We start from the raw sequence: 22,189 nt of genomic DNA on the forward strand, positions 1-22,189 counted from the left end.
CTAATCAATCTATGATTTCAACATTATTTTAGTAGGAGAATTCTCCAGAATATTACCTCGGAAAATTTGCGAATCATGAAGTTTTAAAATGAGCATTCTGTAATTTCATTTTAAGCAAAAAAAAAAAAAAAAAAAAAAAAAATATGATGAGTCATGTATTTCACATAACAATAGACTGGAACTTCTAAGCCAGATATTAAAATACTTACTAACATGCGTCTGTGTCTGCCTATAGATCATGTTTTCATTAGACACTACTCCGAAGTTCCTGCTCAGTTATTTTTGTTTTTTATCAGGCCTAATATGAGTCTAAAAGTATTCATATAGCTATCACTGAGAAAAAGGTACCAGAAGAGAGGGGGGGGGGGAAAGTAAACAAAAACAAACGAACAAAAAAGAGAGAGAGAAGTGGTCATTATTTTGGGATTCTGAGTGGCTGATAGTAGGAGTTAGCAGGGGGAGCAGTAGAGCTAGAATGAAAAAGAAGTTTTTCATGAATACCTTACCATGACTTCTTTTTTTACTTCCTTTTTAATTGATGTCAAATAAATAAGTATATTATTTATGGCGAATCATGGAGCCAGGGTCAAGAATATGTTCTATTACTTTTTAAAAGTTATTTTAAGCCCAAATGTCATTTTATAGACTGACATTTACTGGAATATTGTTCTGGAACATTAGACCTCAAATAAGTTTGATGGTTTGAAATGCACATTAATAATAAACTTGTCTAAGTTTGTTCAAGTCAGCATTTCTCACGCTTGTTTGACTAAGCCTATATTTTTCTCACCACACCCTAAACACCCTTTGGATCCGGTGTTCCAGGAGCACGCTTTGTGGACTGCAGGCATGCAGGTGTGTGCCTGACACAGGCTCTATTCCTTGATAATGCACGTTTTCCTTTGTGTGTGTGTAACACACACGCACGAACACAAACATCACACAAGGGTGGATTTGAGTCATATGTCAAATATTCTCGGGCAACTGATTTTCTCCGGCTCTTATTTCTGGAACCTTTCTACAAATGTCCTCCAAAAGGTCGCCTGCTGACACCGTCATCCAGTTTGATTGCTTCCTATTCACCCCACTGGGGAGAGGAGGATCCCCCGCCCTAAATGGTATCGGACGGCCAAGTGCAGAATGCTCAGGACTGACATCAAACAGAAGTTTATTAATGAGGCAGTCCCACAGCCCCCGAAGAACACGCTGCATGCCACGTGAGGCCACATGGGGGCTGCACGAGGGAGCAGGGAGAACCAGCAGGGGTTGCGGGAAGCAGGCTCTGTAGTAACGAAAGACGAACGTGCCCCCTGGTTCCCGCGGGAGGACATCACTGGTTTGTTGGAATAGTTCTGTGGGCCGTCAGGGAGGTGGACCAGTTAGTCGTGGACTGGGGTGGGGATGTGTGCAGCTGGTTCAGCAGAGAGGGGAAACTAGCTGGGTGGGGAGGCTCTCCTGCTGGGTGGGGGGCATGTCTGGTGAGGGCAGGTGAGGTCACGGTCAAGTTTCTGATGCCCTGGGAGGACTCAAAGGTGTCAGGGCAGCACGTGACATTTTAGGCATCCAGGACTAACCCCCCCCCCCCCCAGGTGTTCTGAGGTCCGTGCTCAGTGAGCTCTGGAACTCTGGAAGCCTCTCCTTCCTTCTCCACGGCAGGGTGCCTCTCGCACGCGGTCAGCTTTCTCGGTACCAGATCGCAGCACCGATTCACTCGGTAGTCAAAGTCGGCCAGGTTTTTATCCAACACCGTGTCCGGCGATTCCCCCGGTGCCACTCCTTGCTCTCCCAATTGATGGTGGCCATTATACTTGATTCATTGCCTGCCATTGATCTTTGAAATTTTGATTAATGACAGGGAAACCTGAAAAGTTCAGGGTTTGGCTTTGGTTCAAATGAGCACCCAGAAGTTCAGATGCTTCATTCAAGCTGTCTAAGCCCCTTGGATAAGCAAATGCGGTTATGCAAAATTAGTCTGAAAAATCTCCTGGAAACAGCCCCTCTCTTGGAAATTTCTGGTATTTCCTGCTTCTACTTAGACTACAGACTATAAATACTACAAAGACATTATTTCTTTCTTTCATTTGTTCTGCTCGTTTACTTCTGGCCAGAGCCCAGGTTTCTAGGTTTTTGGGGGACAGGTAGCAAATCATGGTGGGAAAGTTCAGGGTGGCATTGTTTGGCTGTCGTCTCATACCAGACGCACATACATTTTCCATGCACCTGGGCACACAGATTGATACAAGAGCATCAACTCCCAGGGTTCAGGGTAAAGAGTTATCTATTTATCCCTGGCAAACTGACTTCCTTTTCAGATCCATGAGAATGTGCTAGTACTGTGTGAATACTGAGGCGTCATCGAGACAAAGCAGGAGGTTGATAAATGACAGTGGGAGGAATTCTCTCCAAAATGCACAGTTAACTCGGCTAGCATTTCCCAGCGTCATTCGGGCAGGCAGACCCACGGAGCAGATGATCTGAGGGCTGCGTTCTCAAGGTAGAAAGGGATACTCGCAGGTTCATAAGGCAGGACATTTGGGAAAAGAGGCTCTTGAATGAGAAATTCGGGAACCTTACCTACTCCCCGTCTCTAAACACCCACGCTAAGTTCAAACCAAGGGTTCATTAGCCAGAATGTCTTGGTTCATCTGAGTTGTTGACCTCGGCATGCGGAAAATTCAAATTACCACACTGAATATGGTGAAATATCATTCCACGGGGCTTACCTGGCGTTTGAGGCCCATATGTGTTTTGTTTCCAGTAAGGGACCTATTTCAGTTCCTCTGAGACTACCCAGTAGTAATAATGTGTACCGTGTCATGTGCTTTAGAATGAGAAATTCTAGGGGTGCCTGGGTGGCTCGGTGGGTTGAGCGTCTGACTTCGGCTCAGGTCACAGTCCCACAGTTTGTGAGTCCGAGCCCATGTTGGGCTCTGTGCTGACAGCTCAGAGCCTGCTTTGGATCCTGTGTCTCCCTTTCCCTGCCCCTCCCCTGCTTGTGCTCTCCTTCTCTCTCTCTCTCTCTCTCTCTCTCTCTATCTCTCAAAAATAAATGGATAAACATTAACAAAATTTAGAAAAATTTTAAAAAGTTTAGAACGAGAAGTTCTATTAGGATTGGGATTAATCCAATTCATTTAGAAAATCAATTAAACTCTCTGGGCTTGGAGATACACATGTTTCATGTGTTTTGCAAACCCCAGGACGCATTGAAACATGCATTGACCACAGACCCCGCAACTCTGAATTCTGGCTGAGGCTTCACTTTCTTCTGCCACAGACTATTCATCTGGATGTAAACGATGCCTCGTTGACACCTCGTTTACACTTAGCATAGGAGAATCGGTTATCATTTACGCTTTCCCAAATTGCCAAAAAAAAAAAAAAAAGTCTCCAGCTTTTGCTAAGTGACAAAAGAGATCCCATTTAAAGACTGAACATTTTTACCATATTTATAATATTGCCACATCATACCCATGTCCTGGTTCAAATCTGTTAATTGAATGAGAAAGCTTATGGTAGGTAGCATTGGATTTTAGGTATGTGTTCTCTTAGAAGGGAATACACAAATCGATCACTCAGCCACCAATTACCGAATTCCAAATGATTCTGGACAGTTAGGGATGAGCTATAGAAACGTTTACATTGATTTTATTTAAAAATTTAGGGGGCGCCTGGGTGGCGCAGTCGGTTAAGCATCCGACTTCAGCCAGGTCACGATCTCGCGGTCCGTGAGTTCGAGCCCCGCGTCGGGCTCTGGGCTGATGGCTCGGAGCCTGGAGCCTGTTTCGGATTCTGTGTCTCCCTCTCTCTCTGCCTCTCCCCCGTTCATGCTCTGTCTCTCTCTGTCCCAAAAATAAATAAACGTTGAAAAAAAAAATAAAAAAAATAAAAAAATAATAAAAATTTAGTTTGGGGCACCCGGGTGGCTCAGCTGGTTAAGCGTCCAACTTCGGCTCAATTCATGACCTCACAGTTCGTGAATTCGGGCCTCTCATCGAGCGGTCTGCTGTCGGTGCCGAGCCTGATTTGGATCCTCTGTCTCCCTCTCTCTCTGCCCCTCACCCGCTCGCTGTCTCTCAAAAAAAAAAAAAAAAAGTTTTGATTATTTTGAAATTAAAAGTTAATACTTAAGGGCTATGCCTTTCCAGTTTATTCTCATAAACGTAAAATTTGAAATTTTATTCTTCTGTTTTGTACCAAAGCATAATTATTTTTTAATTATAAAAGCTTAGAAGGCTAATGCACTGGCAAACATGTAAAGAGACACTTCTGTGCCACACATTTGGAGGGTTCCGTTCTATTATACTGATACCATATTTGTTTAATTTATTAGACTTGTACAATTTTTCCCCTCAGGGTCTTTCTATGGTGAAATTTATTTAAGTAAATGGACTCTTACTGGATTGGCATATAGCCATCTTTTACAGAAAATTCTACCATTAGGGTGTAAATATGGCCTGTGAGTGATAAATGTTAATATTCTTGAAAACTCTTCTCTTTCTGTGGACCTGGGTCCTTAAGATCAATCAGTGGCACTCGAAGATCTGTGACCTTATTGCCTTCCTTTTAGAACCATTGTCTCCTTCCATCACATGACCTTACGGTGAGCTCATGGCTAACACGTGCGGGTCCATCCACGAGCTCTGGAGGTCCCCAGGTGGTCAAAGAAAGCTTGTTTTGTCTTGTACAAAGGCAAGGCTCTCTTTTCGGTCAGGTGCCCTTTGGCATCAACTTTCGAGCCTACTTTTCCAGGTACTGACCATACAAGCAGTGAATGAGGAGGCGGAGAGAAAAGGCGCTGAAAACTCACACAAGAAAACCACCTTCTGCTTGGAGGAAATATTACCAGAGGCCAACAACTTCTTTAAAATTGAAAACATGGCTTCTTTTCTGTAATTTTTAGACTGAAATTAGGAAGTTGGGAAATAGATGTCTCCGATATCAACTACATCTCTGTTTCCAAGTCGTTTCTTGGAAATACTAATGGCTTAAAAAAAAACACACGTATTTTTATTTTTGCGTCTGAAAAGTCACTTGTTATTCGGGCAATGTAGAAGAGTCATAAATTACTATTGGAAAAGAAAACTGAAACAAAAAAAGGCATTTGTTTTTTCCTCAGCTGTTACAGCCAGAGAAAGAGCGGCCATATGAATTTTCACAAGAGAGGAATCATCTTATTTTCACAAACATAATTACTATTTTTTAAAACAGCATCATATAGACCACCATTGCACTAAATCAACTGGAGTTTCTGAAACATATAATGGCTGGCTTTATAGCAGCTTCATTTGTGTGGTGACATACTGAGAGACCTATAACTCACACAGGTGAGCTCTTTCTACCTTCCTGAAGGGTCTCTGAAGAGAAGAAAGATGGAATTGATCACACGTTTGGTGTCTAAATATTTTCTCTCATTGTAGAAGCCGGTATTCTTAACTTTGGTGATTCCATAAAAGCTTTTGGTGAACGGTTCTCCTGGAACTTTCCATCCCTCTCAGCCATGGCTGCCGGAGGGGATTTAGCACAAGGGCTCCCAGGAGCAGAAAGATGGCATGAAAGGGCTGGGCGTCTCCCTGGTTTTGCTCTTCTGTCCTCTCGCACCCCTTCCCCCTCCCATCCTACCTCCCACCCACTCCACCATTTGAACTTAACGTCTGTTTGACACTTCCAGAGTTTGCTGAAATTTTAATCCTGGCTATCATTTCAAGGCTCAGAAGTTTTGCTTAATCAATCACCGATTGCGGGATTGAGACTGAGTTTGGAGTAGGGTCGAGAGGAGATGAATGGGTAACATCTATAAACCTCATGGTCCTTGAAGGCCCTCAAAGTATCTTTTCTCTGATTAGGCACATACATGTGACCTAAAAAATATTCTAAAGATTCCAAAAAAATATCCACACCTCTCTGTGTATTTTCCTGTTTCCCTTCCCAGAAGTTATGTTAGAAATGAAAACTCAAGTCTGCTTGATGGATGGCCACGTGGTGTGGACTGGACACAAGGTACCATCATCTCCAGCGTGGCGGACCTCCAGTGGCTGCTGTCCACGATTCTGAGAATGTGGTCCGTGCTGTGCATTTCTTACGTGAGTTTAGCCCCACTTGCCCTTACGCAATGAGTTTGCTCTGTGTTGTTTAGTATTACAAGGTTTTGGGGGGAGAAAGATTTGGGGCATTAGCATAGGCCTTGCCTTGATTTGCGCTCTGAATCTTCAGACATCTTCCCAGAATTTCTTCTTTCTTTCTACTAATATATGGAAGTCTCTTTTCCCAGCATCAGCGTGACAGTGAACTCTGCCACAGAATGATTTGCATAGGAATTAATACACTCGAACCTGAAACAAAGCTGAGGGAGCTTAAAATATCACTCCCAGTACCTGCTGAATATCACATGTATATAATTAAACACCAAACATTCCTTTTTTTCGTATCACTGATAGAACAAAACAGCACCGTGTAAATTCGTTTTGTTAGAAACCAAAGAAAATGGTCAGGCAGCACCACGTTCTATTTGTTCCGTGCTGCTAGGAAAACCTTAAATGTAATCAAAGTTAAATGTAAAATATGACCTGGGTTAAAGAAATATAAGCTATTTCCGAAAAGCACGTGGGCCCTGACATCCAGGAGCGCATCCCGCCCAAGCCGATGACTCCCCGTCTTCAAGGAAGAGATACCATTGTCGTGTACATTTAGGGCACCCGAACCTCAACCACACGACCCTGGGAGAAAGGATAATGGGGTTGCGTTGGAGAAACAGAATTTAGAAACATGAACGCACGCCCCATTTTGAAGAAGAAATAAAGTGACCGTAGGTTGAGTTTTGAATGGAATTGTGATCACAAAGATACCATAAAAAACATCGTACTGCTTTCTGGTTCCTCCAAGTGCAAACTTTTCGGGGGTGGGGGGAGAGAAGGCCATTTCAGACCTTCGGCTGACTCTTTCAGGCTGCAGTGTGCCCACCACCCCCCCCCCCCCCCCGGAGCATCCTGATCTCATGAGAGCGTCTCAGGGCAGGAAAGGGGCCGTGAAAGCCAGCCCTCCGCCCGACTCAGGGTCTGAATCCACGCGGCGATAATGCAGCTCAGATTGTTTATATGTTATAAGTTGTCTGAATTAATAGGTTATAAAAGGCATTAATAAGACATAAATCCTGCACTCAGATCCCTGCCTTACCTAGTAAATAGTGAAGCTTGGATAGTTGTAAATTCTCTCAAAAAATAAATTGCATCACAAATGTGAATTTGAATGGCAAAACTGATTTATGGCGACTGTTGATTTGGAGCTTTTCTGTATTGCTTGGTCCATCTGGCTGTTTTGCAGATTCAAAGTTTTATCTTACTTTGGTTCGTGTGAGCTACTTTATTCCTGGAAAATCAAATATAACACTTTAATCAAAAAGAAAGGAAAACAATATCATGTGATTTCTATATAAACAAAGAAAGAAAGGAAGGGAAGCATATTCATCAACATAAAAGCCAATACTGAGATAACATTGGAACTTCCTGGCAGTCATGCATTTTAAGATAAAAAGGGAAGACTTTTAGAAAAAAAAAAAAAACCTTTGCAAAATAAATACATTTGAGGATATTAAAGAAATAATGAAATTTTACCAATAAATTGGAAAAAGTTTAGGGTTATGAAGAAAAATATGCTTTGTTAAACTAAGATTAAGAAATAGAGTGTGACGTTATTTACTTTTCTTGGTCTTTCAAACGCTAAATTTTATATCAGTATTTATTTGCATAAGTTCAGTATTTTAAATTATACCTTATTTTAAATTAAAGTGTGTGTGTGTGTGTGTGTGTGTGTATGTGTGTGTGTGTGTTTTGTGAGTAAAATGTGGGTATTGCCAAAGTTTAACGAATATGATTCATTTAGTGGCTTTGGAAGTTTGAGATTTATAGGTAGTTTGCTCCTTTAAAATTGAATATAAATCTTCCCTTGTTTGGTGCAGCCTGTACCTTTGGAAACGGTTTTCTCAGTAGGGTTGTAGTTGTTCAGAAAAGGAGGTATGCCGTGTCACAGTTGAGTGTTTGGAGCTACAGAATTTCATAAAATATTGGTTTGGTGTTTTGGACTCATAAGATCAGTGAACGCATTTTTAACAAAATTGTTTGCCTGCCCTTGGGTAACTGATTCTTAAAAACTGGACCTTGATGTTAAGTTGTGTTATGGTTGTGGGAATAGAAAAAAAATGTTAACGTTTGCATTTCTCGATGAAAATTCATTACAACTCATTTTGAAACAAAGGGTGGAATAAAGAGTTAAACTTAAATGAGACGAGGCTTCGGTACCATTTTAATCATTATCACGTATCTGCATGCTCATAAATGACTCTCTAATGAATGGATTCGCAGTCTGGCTAGTTTATGGGCTTCAGATGTGTCTTGTGTGGAGCCCCGTGATTTGGTGACCTGGTTGCCGGTTTTCACAAGAAGGTGGCAGTGCTTGAGGGCACCGACATCCGGGGCTGTTCTCAACACAGTGCGGTCACTGCTATTTCTATCTAGGAAGTTACACACTGCTACCTCCAAAAAAGGTGCTGTTGGGAGCTTTCACTTAGAAAGCGCTTCCTACCCGAAAAAGGCATAAGAAGAAGAGGGAAAAGAAGAGAAGGAAGGGCAGGAGGAGAAGAAGAGGTATATAAAAGTTATCCTTGCTTTTCGGTGATATATATTGTACGTCCATTCTGCTGGGTGAGTAAAACTAGCTTTTATTATACGAGTCTGTTCCTCCAATCTAGAACCCTCTGAAAGGTGGAGCAATGAGCAGGAAGCCTCATGGAATGGAGGTCCCAGAGCTAAACAAACATCTCAGAACCTTGCAATCGCGAAAGGAGCTTATCATGCTTTTATCGAAATCATGCTTCCTTAAATATATTCTTCAGACATCTTTGCAAATACTATTCCTTAGGCAGCCATAGCTTCTCTTTCTTCTCTTCTGCATCTGGATCATTCCATCCAGGATTCAGGTGGAGGTGAGACCTTAGGGAGCGCAGAGAAATCTAATCCTTGCTGCCCAAAGGGTGGACCATGAGCCAACAACATCAGCATCAACCGGGGGGGGGGGGGGTGGTTAGAAACAGATACTGGCAGTCCCACTCTGGCTCCGTGGAGTCAGGACCTGCATTTTAACAGGTTTCCTGGGTGACTTCTAAGCACATTCATGGTTGGAAGCACTGATCTCACTTCCTCTTGTATCTTCTCCGGGAGGGACGCGTTCACCCATAGACTGGCATTAACGGGAGAATTTAATGGGGAAACCAAGATGCCTGATTGGAACGTTTAAGATGCACATACCCTATTTCCAAGTCATGAGGTTGTTTTGTTATTTATGTGCAGCCATAAAACACAATAGGATTTTTAAAGTCTATTTATATGCATAAAGCTGGCATACATATTCACAAATCAATGCATTTATTTTCATTATCCTTGTTTGATAGCCAATAACCCATAAATCATCAATCCTGCCATTGCAACTTTTGCAAATCTTAAAATCGGGCATAATGAACTTTCTAGGTGATTGAAATGATTCCCCTAATAACTTAATTACTTTTATCTCTGGCCCTTGGATTACAACTGATCTGCTCCTCTCCATAACTGGTAAGAAAGTCATGCCTGTGTGTGTGTACACATCAACGTCAGATCAGAGCCTGTCCCATCCACTAGATTATTTCAACTCTCTCGATAATAAATCTTAGATTCTGTGTCTGTGCCACGTAACAATTTGTATGAATCATGAAGGTGATTTGGCTGTATCTGCTGTGTTAGCAGAGACCTAGCCTTGACGGCGACTGGTGGGAATGGAAGCACATTGTTGGTGAAGGGGCTGCTTTAGGCAGTTTAAAGATTATTTAGGGATGGAGAAAAGACATGCGCCGTGTTGCAAGACCAACCAAAATTCCTACCAGTGGATGATCTGAGAGGTGGGATGAGCTGAATTCCACTATCAGAAATTCAAAGCTGAAAACACGTGCCGGAGTTACAGAACACGACTGCCCCCCATCATGTATAGAGTGAACAGGAGCCAGGATGTGTTGGGTGATGGCCGGCTGTCTTTCGGACTTGCCAAGTTTTTGTTCTCTGGCGTGGCTTGCACCTAAGTCTAAGTTAAACAAAAAATGGCGAGCCAATGAAAGCACCTAAGCCGTCTTTGTATTTTATTTTTTCTTTGCTCACTGTCATCAACATAGTAGCAAAATAACGGGTGGATAATTTTTTGCCGAAGCAGAGAAAGAATAAGAGATCAATCGAGCGTGGATTTTTTTTTCGGCTCCTAAAAGTGACCGATTGGGAGGCTAAGGTTGTGGGAGCAACGGGAAAAAAGTGAATAATGTATAATTGTCTTCTTATTGTTTTCTTTTCAGTATTGAGCACATAGCTGGCATTCAATAATTACTTATTAACTGGATTACACCTCTTAGCTTAATTCCTACTGTTGCTAAACAGGCACAGACGTCCTCCGGAGGGAAAAGGCAATCAATGCAGGCCAGTTCTTAACCACGCAGACTGTTCGCCTTCTTGGGTCCAAATGCTGGCGTTCATACTGGGGGAGGGGGGGAGAGGGGACCAGCTACATGATTCTCTAAGCCACATTCCTTCCTCATCTATTAAATGGGGTTATGCTTTATGGCATGGGGGAGTTTTAAGGCTTAAAAATTTATGTGAAAGCGCTTCTGAGCACCGCGGGGATGTAGTTTGACTCCACACATAGCACCATTTTCTTATCGTGGAGGTGCGCACAGGGACAGCAGCACTGCCTGCCTGCCTGCCTTGGCGACTGGGGTGGTGGCCGCGGAGAAGGAGACGGAGCCTGGGTGAGGGCATCCTAGCCATTGTCTACTTGCCTGTGCCCAGCAAGTGTGGGTCAGCAGGGGAAACTCAATGTGAACGTGTGACTCTCTTCCTACGACCCCAGGAGATGGGCCACACCCCCCATCCTGGGAAGGTTTACTCGGCAATGGCCAAGTCCTGGCATCCCATTGATACAATTAAGAGTAAATGGTGTCATCGCAAGGTTTCCAGAGTTTCAAAAATCTCAGGAATGTGCTCCAACATCCAGTCCCGTCTTTGGGCATGTTAAAGAAAACTCCGGTCAACTTTCAAGGCCTGCCATTTTCCCAATTGGCCACACTGAAGAAATCCATTTCGAAGAGAAGAATTGGATGGATCATTGACAAAGAGAGAAGGTTTAAGCGGAGGGAAGAAAAGGAAGGATGTTTGTCCCTGCCAGAGGAACACATGACCTTTGTTTCAATCACCCTGAAACATAGAGCTCATCCATCAACTACCAAAAATGCCACTCGGCGAGGCAGTTCTGTCCTTCTTCTTCAGTTTAGAAGGTGGCCTTGTGAAGTACAATTATGTGTCGCTTGAACTCCAGGGGTGGTGTGTGCGGCCCTCAGAATGGCCTTCGGTATATCAGGCAACTTTTATGTATCGCCCGTCACCAAACCATCTTGAATTGTGGCGATAATTCTGGGCTTGTTTTCACTAGCCATGGTTGGGAAACCAGGCATGTAGTCGTACGGAGCCTGTGAAATGAAAATAAAGCTGTTTGGAATTATTATGTTGACATATGTATGTTAGTGCGTGGCTCCGTCGACATGTGCGTCTTATATAGTCATCTGGTAACATTCCAGCAAAATCATTACAATTCATCATACGTTGTCTTTCTCCTCTTACTATTTCAAGATGAAAGTTTTCAATACTAATGCTGTAAAGTGGGTATTATGTTGATTTATGCTAATCGGTTTCATGGATGCTGTCATATTACATTGTTTAGCAATGACACTGGTGAAATATTCTTGTGTCTACTGTTATCTTGCAAACAGCCCAGTAGTGCCAGGGCAGAACATTCGGGGACCCGCCACCTTGCTGTTTGATGGCCTCTGTCCGGGCCGGGTTTGCTAAGAATAGTGGCCAGGGACGCAGTGAGGGCTGTGTCTGTGCCGTTATCTGTCCTCTTAAAGAGAAAGCAGTGTAAAGCAGGGTCGATGCGTTGTGCGTGCGCGAGTGTGTGTGAATTTATAGTGACTTCATTGCCACATATTATTTTCACCGCAGTACTCCTGTAAATGGCGTGTTAGTACCTCCTTGAGGAGCTTCTGGTTTTAGGATTTTACCACCAGCTCGTAAACCAGCGAAACCCTACTGTTAGAGCGAAAGCTTCGAGAGGCAGCTTTCAGAGATAAGTTTATTTTAAAAGAAAAGTCTACAAGGGAGATTGATTTGGCGGTTTTAAATGCAGCTTCTGCAAACCTTCTGTGCTGTGCTCTCCCGCCCCTCTTTCCGAGCATTTTAAGCCACTTTATAGGGAGCTTGAGGGTTGCGTGGACAGAAGTGTTCTTCCTGGTCATAAAGATATACTGCAAACAGAGTCAGCCCCCAGAAAGCCGTTAGCTGGGCGGGTTGGCTTCACTGCCCTTCTGCCTGCGGGCAGACCCCGCTTCATGCTTCAGCATCTCTGCGATGTGTCCAGTGTCCCCATGTCCCTGGGTCTGCCCTGCAGTCTGGACTCCCCCACAGCAGTGCATTCTGTCCTTACACACTCTACCCGTGTGCCATCCACTCGGGATCTATTTGGGTAATTGGCTATTGAATCTAATAAGGTCATACGAAAGAAGTATTGGAAAAACTTAAAATGCTGCCACTCAGACATTTCGGGTGTCTTCCCACGATCTGCCCATGTCCTCAGAGATGTGGTAAGACCGACGAAAGAGGCACTCTCTCTCAGAGCAGCCCCAGCACCCTTCCTGTGTCATCATGTGAATGGCTTACTGTCTAATCTGTTCCGGAAGTTCCTCCCTGCCCAGTCAAGGTAAATGGCATCGTCGTGGGACGGTAATGGAACAGCCGCCATATGCAAAGTGTTGTACCAGGACCTGCAAATCCAAGAAACGAGGAATAGTCTTGGCCTCTCAGACATGCCTCAGAGGAGGATTATGTTTTATTATGATTATTGGCCAGTGTGTGTGTGTGTGTGTGTGTGTGTGTGTGCGTGTGTGTGTTGTGTGAACACTTAAACTGTGTTTTCTTTTTCTCCGTATCACAGGAAACTCTATCCAGAGCTTCTGGCGAAGTGGACACTCTGTATGAGTTGAATAAAAACCAATAATAGTGTAAAGAAGACCATGATAACATGGAAGTAGGTAGTTGTAAGCTTCCTGCACACCCACAAAACGTGTAAATATCTAAAGGAGAGACCCAGGGTCTTTGGTCACGACGGCCGAACAGATAGCACTGGGTAAAATGCAATGCCATGTCATGGAAACTCAGGTCCGTGATAATGAAAACCTACTCATCGAGAAGGAGCTCTTCTTGGGACCCTGTTTCCCACTTCAATATTTTAGAAATTATCTCCACACAAGATCTTTCAAGGCAGAAGAGTCATTCTTTGGTCTTCCTACCTGATGGGAAGGATCACCTCAAAGCCTGGATTTTAGGCATTCTTTGCTCACACGTACCTTCTGGAGATCAACCATCTGCCCTGAACTTGCTCCCGGGGCTCTCCTCCTCATCTCTACATCATTGCAACAAGAGAGCTTCTACCTAAAGCAAACCCCCCCTGGCACCCTGGAAGGGGAGGATGTCACAAACACCGTGACATAAGACCTCCCGGAGAGAAGCAGTGAAGAGGAAGGTGTAGACCCGCCGTGCTCCACGTTCTGCGTTGGAGAGAGAGGGCAGCGTTCATCTTCTTCAGGAGCGCTGGGAGGGACCCAATGGAAATTAGACACACTACTCCTCTTTTGACACCCACCATATCTTTTCCTAAGGAGAATATATACGTGAGCTTGGTGGGGCTTGGGGAGGGGAGCTTGAGGGATAGGGTCTGGTATTTACCTCACAGATAGTGTTATTCAAAGACCAGAAAAGAAATCCGATGTTTGCTTCGGCTAAATGGCAGTATTTATTATGTACTCACAAAAGGGTAAAAAAAGCTACTGTTGATTATTTTGACATTAAATTGCTTGCGATACATGAGGGATTAATTATGACACTTCATCCTGCCACCTGAATTAGCTGGAGTTTTAGAGAAGGGTCTGCATTCACAACATCATCTGTCACACGGGGAGGGTATGGATTTCTCTGTGCCCTGTTTTCTCACCAGAAGGTTTGATCATGAACTCGGGAGCCTCGTGGAACGAAAGCATTCCTGATTCACAGCAAAGAAAGGTGTACAGCTGGTCTTTACAGATAATCCTCTTGCAAGTGGCTGGCTTTTCGAAACCCTGACCAGGCTTTCATTGGCTTGGTTTCTAAAGGACAGTTCCGTGTAGAAAAGGTTCCATCTCGTGGTAGGAAGGTGATTAAGGCTGCTTGTCAAGTAGCCAGTCTCCCCAAGTACACACGTTGGAATATAGAATAGGACGTGCCTTTGGGTTCCACATAGACAACTACTGAGTTTTGTAGGTACAAGTGCTGAGGTCTAGGTGTGGAAGCCACGGGGAGGAAGGAGAAGAGTGGGCACCCAGGTAGTGACGGATGGTAGTGGCCGAATGGCCACTGAACAGAAGCGCCCATAGCGGCCGTTGTGCTGTTGGGTGACCAGAAGGACGCTTGCCTCTGTCCTGTTGCATTGCGGTCAAGGAGATGTTCCAGCCTGCGGGCACCGAGTGACTGCCGTGTCCGCGGTTCCTGAGGTGGGTCGTAGAGCAGCCTCACGGACTTGGCACGTCGATCTCAACGTAAAGAACCAGAATGCCAAAATCATCCCAGAAAGAGGGAAGAACCGCCATGTGGAGTGGCGTGAAAAGCATGGGCGTTACCTTTTCTGATCCTGGATCTCCTTCTCCTGCGGACACGTGAGCACAACGACCCGGGAAGCAGCGGGGAGGGCAGTGTGCTTGAGGGTGGTCTGGGGACTTCCTTTGTTATAGTTCGGACCCGATGCTTTCTGGCCACTAGATTTTACAGGTCATTCCATATTGACTCCTGGTAAATATACCCCGAGCTCATTGAAAGAGCCTAGTTATTAAAAACAGAGAACAAACACATCAAACTCCTGAAGTGCTGAACTATACAGAATAAACATGATGAGGGGCTCAGCTTGTAGCTGTGGTTTGAAATATTTATTTATGGCTTTTAGAGCACTCTATATTTGAAAAATGCTTTCCAATCCTTTGGAGTAATTTTTCTTTGTGACAATCCAGCGAGGTCACCCAGGATTGTCGCTGACTGATAGATAGGGACACCTGGGTGAGGGGGCTTTGCAAGGTCACGTGACAGGCAAACAGAGAGCTGTGGGGCCTGGTCCACGGTCTCTGCAGCCCCAAATGTGTCAGGCCCCATCGAGCCCAAGGTCCCTCTTCCGAGAGAGACGGCACAGGCTACATACAGAGCTGAGAAGAGAACAGGCACGGCTCTTCTGGTCAACTTCAAGTTCATTGGATAGGATGAGAGAGAGGCTTCCCTACGAGGCCGGTTACTGTGCCTTCTGAGCTCAGAAGTCATCGAGTAAGAGGGAGAAGTGCAGAAATCCAGCTCGGAGAAGAGGACTGTGGCTCCAGGATTGTTCCCCGGGGCAAAGATCCTTTATAACAAAGAGGCTGATCCTCAAAGTAGCACTCAGGGATCCAGCGTGGTTTGTTCATTCCACCCACGGGAACTTTGAATCTGGTGGAAAACATACTTATGGCAAATGTGTGATGCCATCTGTTTAGCAAGAAAAATGATCTTTTGTTTACGAACTCTTACTGCTTTGAGAGAAATACGAAAGCATCTTACCTTGGGACCCAAAATAACCATGATCCTTGAAAGTATTTCTCTGTCCCATCTCTGTGCTTCTGCACAATCTCTATGTCTAACATAAAAGAAAAATCCAATAGCATGGAAGTTAAATAATACATTTTTTCCCTCCTAGAACCAATAAATCTGTTTAAAGATGCATTACTACTTTTCTTGAGGGATAATTTAGACTATGTATCAAAAAAGGAAAATCAATAGTTTTTTCTATTACAAATAATTGCCTGTTTGACTCTTTTCTACTTTTTCTTTTTTATTTATTTTGGCTTCAAAATATTTCTACCGAGAACGTCTTCTGTTTCAAGTGAAAACCAGTATGAGTTTTTCTACGAGACAATGTCTATCTGTGTCTCTCTCTCCTGGATTCAGTAAGATTCCCATGTATTATATCAAGGGGATAAGAGCAGGCCCAGGCACTCATAGGAAGTGCTTTGGGGTATCACTGTCAATTAACAGAACATGACCCTGGTGTGCCCACATCCCACCAGGCTGATGCCAGGGTACAAGGCTTGGGTTGCCTGTGGTCCCACAAGCATAAGTAAGGCTTATCCATTGTATCCAGGTTTAAGATCATTCATGATACAACTGCTCCTCGTGTAAATTTTGGTCTGACCAATGTAATCCATGGTCCCTCTTTAAGTAATTAGACAGGACCAGATGGTTATCTGAGAATATCTGGTTTGAAATGCCAGTATCCATAGAATGTCTGGTTTGTAATACATAATGGTTTTTTTTTTTTTTATTTTCAGACTTTTTTTTTTTTTTTTAAGAAAAGAGATTATTTGAGAAAGGCCCACATGACGCTGGCTGAATTATAGGGAAATTTACTAGACCAACTTCACATATCCACCCACTCAACCATAATGAGATTTCTTCCTTTTTAACAAATATTTATTTATTTGTCTTGAGAGAGAGAGAGAGAGAGAGCACACAGGGGAGGGGCAGAGAGAGAGAGAGAAAGAGAGAGAGAGAGAATCCCAAGTAGGCTCCGTACTGTCAGGACAGAGCCTGAAGTGGGACTAGAACTCACGGACCACAAGATCATGAGCAGAGCTGAAATCAAGAGTTGGACATTTAGGGGCGCCTGGGTGGCGCAGTCGGTTAAGCGTCCGACTTCAACCAGGTCACGATCTCGCGGTCTGGGAGTTCGAGCCCCGCGTCGGGCTCTGGGCTGATGGCTCAGAGCCTGGAGCCTGTTTCCGATTCTGTGTCTCCCTCTCTCTCTGCCCCTCGCCCGTTCATGCTCTGTCTCTCTCTGTCCCAAAAATAAATAAACGTTGAAAAAAAAAAAAAAAGAGTTGGACATTTAACAGGCTGAGCCCCCCCGGCGCCCCCACAATAGAAATTTCTAAGTGTTCTATGCCAGGCATGGAGGATGACAAGACCTCTTATGCACAGGTCATGGTGAGTGCCTGGGGGAAACTGAGGCGAGGTCTATCTGGGGCAAGGGGAGCGTCTTTATTGAGGAAGTGACAGCTAAGCAGAGCCTTAGGAGACAGATGCTTGTCTGTTAGGTGGAAGAAGGGGCCTGGGAGGTGAAGACCTCTCCAGGAAGGGCCGCCGGCAAATGCCCAGGGGCGTGAGAGGTAGCACGGCGTGCTCAGGGATGTGGGTAATTCAGTGTCATTGGGTTACCGTTTGGGCCAGGGCCCCCTCTGCATCCCTTCCTCTGGACAGAGCGTACGTTCCTGCATCACCAATGCCGGGTTTAGCCACGTGACTTGCTCTGGCCGGTAGATGAGCAGATGTGAAGTGGGGGCCTTGCTAAGCCTGCTCGGTCTGGCACGGCTCCTGTGCGGTGGCGACCAGATGTGAAAAGGGCAGGCACCGACTTGTGAGCCGGGGCCCCGAAACGCACACAAGAGGGCAAATTTACACCCAAACTGCGGCTTGAAGCCCATACACCAGTCGGGCCTACGCTAACCCATGGGGCCCAACCAGACCCGCAGGCACGGGCATGGCTGTCACACGTGGTGACCGAGGCGAGAGCCGACAGCTGCATCCAGCAAGGCTGAAACACAGGGCGGAGACGGTGAGACCGCCACCCGAGGGGGGTGGGAAGCAGCCGATGCCACAAAAAGCCTGTATGGTCTGGAGGTGTTTAGATGTCTCCTGCAGTGAAGGAGACTTCGTCCAGGGAGACAAGCCGTGATCTGGTTTGCGTTCGAGAGGGAGAATTATGGCGGCAGCGTGGCAGTGGGCCTTGTGGATGCGTCAGGTCGGAAGCGGTGGGATAAAGAATTAGAACGGTTGACATCCACTTGGACACTTGCTTATATGCCGGGGATCCGGCTAAGCGCCTCACCCATCTCACCTTACTTAGTCCTCGACACAAGCACACGAGGCAAGGGCTCGAATCACTTCTGTGTTACAGGCGACGTGACTGGGGACCAACAAGGAAGTCTGTTCACCGGAGAGCACGAACCCTTCAGTGGGGCGCGAATCTGCTCACCGCAAAGCTGGGGCCAACAGGGGTCTGGATCATGGCAGCGTGGTGGGAGGAGGGGCTCGAGCTGGGAAACTGACAAGGAGGAAGGGCACCCGTGGGGTGTGGAAGAGCACCGCGTCTGGGAAGGCTCTAGCGTCTCCGGAGAAGGGAATGGGGAAGAGGAGGGGGTTTGCCCCCAAGGAGGTCGGGGCGCCAGTGGGACCTCTTCAGGAGGATGCGCAGGGAGCAGCGGGAGGCTGCAGGTCTGGAGCCACGAGAGAGGGCCAACTGAGAAGGTGGCGCGCGAGTGGAGAGCGCATCGTCGGTGGGAGAGGGCAGCAGTCTCGGGCAAGCGGCAGAACGGGAAGAGAACAGGGCCAAGGTCACAGCCCGGAGGACGCCAAGAGGCATGGGCAGAGAAAGACGGTCGGGCAACGACGGGTCCTTGTGGGTCCATCCTTGTGGCAAGTGTCCTGCTTTGCAAGGGGCAGGAGTCCACGCGGAATGTCTGCTCCCTCCCCTCTGTGTGGCTGAGAACCTAACGCATGTCTGTGAAGACGGTGAACGGATGCGGATCTCAGATGCGGGAGGAAGAAAAGGCGAGGGCGGCTCCCTGACCGAGCAGGCAACAGCAGACGGCCACCGAGAGCCTTTTGTTCCGGGCAGCTGGGGCTGCTGGTTGCCATTGGGTTTGCAGAGTGGTTCTAGCCACACGTTCGGGGAGAAGACCAAGTGCCGGGGGCAGAAAAACGACTGGGGGAAAGGCAAAGGTAACAAGAAAGGAAGACTATGCACGGGTTTGATCCCGTCCAAACTTGTAAAAATCACTGCATAGATAAGAAATGGAAAAGGAAGCGACAAAAACGGCAAAGGTACTCCTGACAAATGAACGAGAAAAGAGTGACTACTCCTAAGGCATACAGAGTTTTGTTCTGTTTTTGTTTGGTTTCGTTTTTTGTGTTTGGGTTTTTTTTTTTAATTTTGTTTTGTTTTGTTTTGTTTTGTTTTTTAATGAGCACATGAGGAAAAGATAAACACTTAAATTTGTTTTTTAACGTTTATTCATTATTGAGAGACAGAGAGTGAGGGTGAGCAGGGGAGGGGCAGAGAGAGAGAGGAGACACAGAATCTGAAGCAGGCTCCGGGCTCTGAGCTGTCGGCACAGAGCCCGACACAGGGCTCGAGCTCACGGACCGCGAGATCATGACCTGAGCCGAAGTTGGACGCTCAACCGACTGAGCCGCCCGGGTGCCCCTGGTGCCGTGTTTTTAATTGGCATTGATCTCACATAAGTAATCAGAATGTACTTAAGGGCTAGTGGTCCCTGAAGCTCATCATATTAGGACGTAGAACTACAGAAATCTAAATGGCCCGGAATGCACGGCAGTGGAGGATACGGCCAAGTGCCTCTTGGCGTGTACCTGAACTCGGACACCGAGAAGTCACTTAGGAATCACGTTTCTGACATAGGAATAGGTTCAAAACTCAGCATCAAGTAGAAACAACAGGATGCAAAAGTGTCTTCCAGATTTTACCCTTAAAAAGTGCACGGATGAATCAAAATTAGTCACTCCCTCCAAGTTGTGGGATTGCGTGTGATTTTTACTTCCTTCTATATGCTTTGCTACAGTTTCCGAATGGTCTCACATGGACGTGTACTGTTTTCGCATTGAGAAAAAGGTCAGCAATAAATAAACAGTGTTAGTTTCGGAAAGAAATAGCAGCGAAGGGCTGACTTCGAAGTCGCTTGCCTCGTGATGGGAAGGAGTGGGACGGAGCTGGGTCTCCGACGATGAGGCCGCAGGGAGGGTTCTAAGGAATGGCTAGCTGTCCTCAGGCTCCCAGGCTTTCAGAGAGCAGGCAGTAGAAAGGAAAAGCATTGAGTGTATTGGAAAAGCACCTAAGAGAGGAAGAGGATGGCGTCCGCCACCGTGGGGGGCTGGCCTCAGTGGGGGGAAGGGGGCTCCTCCTCCCAGAGCTGGGACGCAGGTGTGGCAGGCAGGCCGCTGAGGGATCCGGGGCTGGCTTGCTCAGTTTTCTCTGAGACCCGGCGGTCAGGCTGTTCTCCGGATGGTGGCAGACCTGATGGCCTGTCAGGGAGAACGAGTCTGGCACAGAGCACTGTAGCGGGAGTCCAGGGCTGGGGATGAGCACCACTGACTGACTGCCCGCGGGAGCAGGGATCTGGGGGGCCGGGTGGGGAAGACCACAGGGTGAGGGACGCTGGAATGAGGACCGGTGAGGGCTCGGTGCAGCTTGGCCTTCTGGGGAGCCAGGGAGGGAGGCCGTGCGTGGAAAGGCTGGGAGAAAAAGAGGGGAAGAGGCTTGTTGTCAAAGCCGAACTCAGGGCATAATGAGCGAGGGAGTCGGGGCGGGGGGCTGGAGCCTGATGTGCTGGGGCTTGGCCCCGCAGAGGGGGGCAGTTCCCCGGGAGAAGGCGGCCCCGGTGCCCTCCCATCAGGGCAGGCGTTCGCACAGACCCCCTGGGCATTCTGTGGGGTCTCCTGGGTTCCGTCATCTTGGCTGCATCTGAGCTCTGGGCCAGGCACTCTCACGGTGACATTACGCCGAGCCGTGCAGACGAGAAGAGTTGCGTAGTTCCTACCGCAAACATTGCGGATGGGTTAGAGAGTCTAGGACTCGCTCAGCCTGTCGGGTCATTCTCGTCCTCACCCAGCAGCTACTAAGGCTTTGTTCCAAGGACCACAGGCTCAGGTGCCTTCCAGGCCAGACAGATCACAGAGAGGAGGGAGGGGTGAGGCATCATTCGGACGCTGTGAGCCTTGTGGGGGCTGCTGGCTGCCTGTCTGTGTCTGGGTTCCTCCTCCCCGAATTCGCCGGTGGTGACGGCTACCTCTGTTCGGCCGGGGGTCACGATGCTTTCTTTCTCTTCTGCCTCCTCACCTCCTGGTGTCACGTCTCCTCTCTTCTTCTTCCAGGCTTTCCTGGGCTGAACTTCCCAGAAGCCTCCTCTCCCTCCAGCACCAGAGCCTTGGCTCACGGAGCATCACCGTGCGGATGGAGCGGCAGAAGCTTCCATTCATTTCTGGTGGATCGGGGCTGAAGCTTTAATACAAGGCCCAGGGAAGCCAGCCCCATGGGGGTGGGCAGCCCCAAACCTGCTCGTCCTGCCCGTTCTTCCCACCAGTCATGGCACGAAGGCTGCAGAAGTGCGAATAGGAGTCGTGATGTCAGGGACTCTATGACACCAGGCGAGGTGCAGGGCGCACTGAAAGCTGGGTCTACCCGCCCGTGAAAATAGACTCTCTCAGGATGGGGGTATTTAAGTCGAGGTGTGAAGGGTGAGTAGAACTAGCCGCGTGAAGGGGTGGAAAGACAGTACGCCAGGAAGAGAGGACAGCGAGTGCAAAGGCCCTGAGGCTAGAATGACCCGTGCTTCCTGGAGGACGAGGCGAAAGGCAGCTGCCGGGGTCTGACACGTCAGCTGCTTGGTGGTAGGATCTGAGCCTCCCCGGGCCTGCGGTACCACCGTAAGGAGTCTGGATTTGATTCCAAGCACAATGGGGAGCCGTGACAGGGTTTCGACCAGGGGAGTAACACCATCTAATTTGTAAAGTGATCAAACAAGAGGTAACACCAGCAGATGTTGGTGGTGAATAAAACAGTGATCGCCCTAGTTACGGTTCGGCTCAGCGCGGGGTGACCCAGAGCCCCAAGTGGAAGCAACGGCTTGAAGGGGATTTGTTTCTCCCACAGAATTCCAGGCAGCAGGGCAGCGCCGGTGCCTCCCGGAGCTTACCTCACTGTCTCAGGTGGCTACTCGGGCCCCGGCCACGAGCTCTGCATCCCAGTTAGAAGCAAAGAATAAAGAGAAAGGAGGAAGGTACGCTTCCTTCCCTTAAGGGCGCTGTGCGACGTGCGTATACTACGTTTACTTCCGTCCGAGTAACCGTGGCTGGCCAAAGGAAGGTCGGGAAAGGCAGTCTTAGCGTGGCTCACTGCGATTCTCCAGTTCTAGTCCTGAGGAAAATGGGGGCATGGGCACTGGGGTGCA

This window comes from Puma concolor, chromosome D3 (assembly GCF_028749965.1).
Source record: "Puma concolor isolate L17-30 chromosome D3, mPumCon1.1.hap2, whole genome shotgun sequence".
NCBI lineage: Eukaryota > Metazoa > Chordata > Mammalia > Carnivora > Felidae > Puma > Puma concolor.